We start from the raw sequence: 2,979 nt of genomic DNA on the forward strand, positions 1-2,979 counted from the left end.
AGCTTTTTTTGAACCACTTGCTTGAGCCTTACAACTACTATTGTATTTACCCCTCACATTTGGGAAATCCCTGACCTTGTGCCCACTTTTACCACAGACAAAACAATTTACAAGTCCCCTTATGACAATCACCATATTGCTTTTTGCCACACTTTCCACAATTTGGATTCTCGGTTGGTAAATAAGTATCGTTCCCTTCTTCAACTAAGGGTTATAAACCCTATCATCACTAGCCTTTGGTAAATTGTAAGGAACTTGACTTGAAACCGGCTTCTTAAACCTAGGCTTGTCTTGTATCTCAAGCCTATTATTTGAAGAACCTCTATCAAAAGATCTTGCTCTCTTAGCATCCCTACTTTTCCTCCTAGACCTTGCCTACTCCATATGCTTTGCGTGCACCATAAGATGACAAAATTTCCATGTTGTCATGTAGCATATACAAATGACACTCCTCTTGGAAATCATTTGACACACCCTTCACAAAGCGGCTCATTTCATCTCTAGGATCGGAAATCAAAGAAAGAGCATATTTCAACAACTTAGTCAATTTCAAAGAGTATTCATGAACACTCATACTTCATTGGCGAAGGTTGATGAACTCCACAACATTAGCCTCCCTCATTTCCCTACGAAAGAACCGATCAAGAAAAGCCTTCATAAATATCTCCCAAGTCAATGGACCACCTCTCAAAGGCCTATTAAATCTCCATTGCACAAACTATGCTTGGCCACGTCCTTGAGTTGATAAGTGTCCAACTCGACCTCTCACTCGTGGACAACACCATAGCCAAAAGTATCTTATAGACTTCATCAATGAATTCTTGGGGGTCTTCCTTAACCTTAAACCCGTAGAAGGTAGAAGGGTTCATTCGAATGAAGTCCCTTAGATAGAAAACCATAGTAGTGACTTGTTGATGAGGATGAGGTACAAGCTCCCGATTGGCTTGGACCATCATAGCTTGGGCTTGAACCGTGGAGGCTTGAGCCAATTGAATAAGGGAAACCCCTATATCCTCATCCGTCAATGGTAGGGTATTGACCGGATCTTGCTCGATATTAGCATCTTCTTCAGGGGGAGGAACATGTTCGCCACGGGGAGAAGCTCCCGGATTGGTAATTTCATCTTCAAGTCTCCGAGCCGCATTCATTCAAGTGTTCATTCTTCCTATAAGAACAACAATATGATTAGATGCAAAAGCACACCATAAGTATACTCTAATGGAATGATATAGGATTTCCAAGAAAGAGAGTGATTCCTAGGCATAGGTTCCTATTCATAAGTGTGGCGCGCTTCACAATTATAAATATAAACCTACATAGACGTGGTAGAGAGAGAGATATAACTCAACGATATTTAACATCATTCTCTGATGCCAAGTTTGTCACATTTGGGTTTTCCCCTACACGTAACCGGCGTCAGCATCCTCTTTAAGGACTAAGACTATCCTCTTAGTCTCATGTCATTTACATTCATAGGTTGAAATTGCAGAATAATTAAAAATTTTCATTACGTATACTTGGAGGTTTACATAGACCTCTACATACACATAATATAGTCGTATCGAGTATACATAGACTCTTCATATAGAAAGGTTACATAGCCTTCAACTTTTATTGGATATACATATATATATATAAGATAGAAAGATAGTTTCAAAGATTGTCACATCTCATACCATCTAAACGATCATAGCAATTTGGCAATATCCCTAAATCAAATTTAAAGAAGCCACAAATAGGCTTATACAAGTCGTAATCAAAAGAAAGTTGAATGAACATAAAAGTCTTAGGAAAAAAAAAGCAACTTCATAAGCAAGATATTGGTATAGCCCTCGGAAAGTGAGGACCTAACCACTTGGATGATAGATAATATCCAAATCAAGTCGTCTCAAATGAGTTTTCAACGACCGGAACCTAAAATGTTGGGGAAAAGGAAGAAAATGGGGTTAGTACTCAACATGTATTATGTATGAGACCATATGCACATATATTTGTAAAACATGCTAATAAAAGGACATTTCTATAAGTATGCATATTTGTGTAAAAATTATATGCATATTCAACAATACGAAACCAAACATTCCGTTAATACAAGTAGAAACATATTCAAGTAACTCAACATCCCAATCATATTAGACAATAAGCATGAATAAGAGTACATTTCATGAGAGCAAAGCAAGACAATTATCCATGAACCCTTATCAAGTCAACAAGTTCAATGACTAAGCAAAGTCCCATAACTTTACTCATTCAAGCAACCCAACAAGAATCATGACTAACACCCTACTTCATACAACTTGTCATTTAGATATACATTTTTTCTTGCTTTAACAAGATAACCAACACGTACTCATAATTAAACTAGTCAACATATAGTATCAATGATATGCAAGTCCTTCATACTCATATCATAAATCCTCATAGACATGAAAATATATAATACATCCTCCTAAGACTCCTCTAAAGGCTAACTAGTGCAATGCTTAGGTAGAGTCTCATACCCTACCTAGACTAAGCTAGACCCCTTAGGTTATCCTAGTTAGATTTCAATTCTTTAATTCATTTTACTTTTTTGGAAAATCTTGACCTAACCAACATAGACCACCTGAGCTAGTGTGGAATCCAGTTTCATAAAACCCTACATGAAAGAAGGCGGACTACTTGCCACGGCAGTAACAAAACATAAGACATAGCAACTACGTGGATCCACTAGCTAGTATTCCTATGGGGGCAACATAGTCCAAGAAATAGGAGATATAGTTGGGACCCTTTTTATACTCCGTGCATTTTAGTCTCCAATATCAAGAGTAATTGAGTGCTCCTACCTTCCCTATGTGGGAAGGAGCACTCCTCAATCTAGTTCACTCGGTGCTAAGATAGAGTCTCTTTTTCAAATGTCTTTAAGCTTTTAATTATCAATCATAGATTAGTGTCGGTCATAGGTCTACCCCTTGTATTATTATCATCATTAATGTCTCC

The sequence above is a fragment of the Solanum lycopersicum genome, chromosome 3 (genome assembly GCF_036512215.1).
Source record: "Solanum lycopersicum chromosome 3, SLM_r2.1".
In the NCBI taxonomy this organism is placed as follows: Eukaryota; Viridiplantae; Streptophyta; class Magnoliopsida; order Solanales; family Solanaceae; genus Solanum; species Solanum lycopersicum.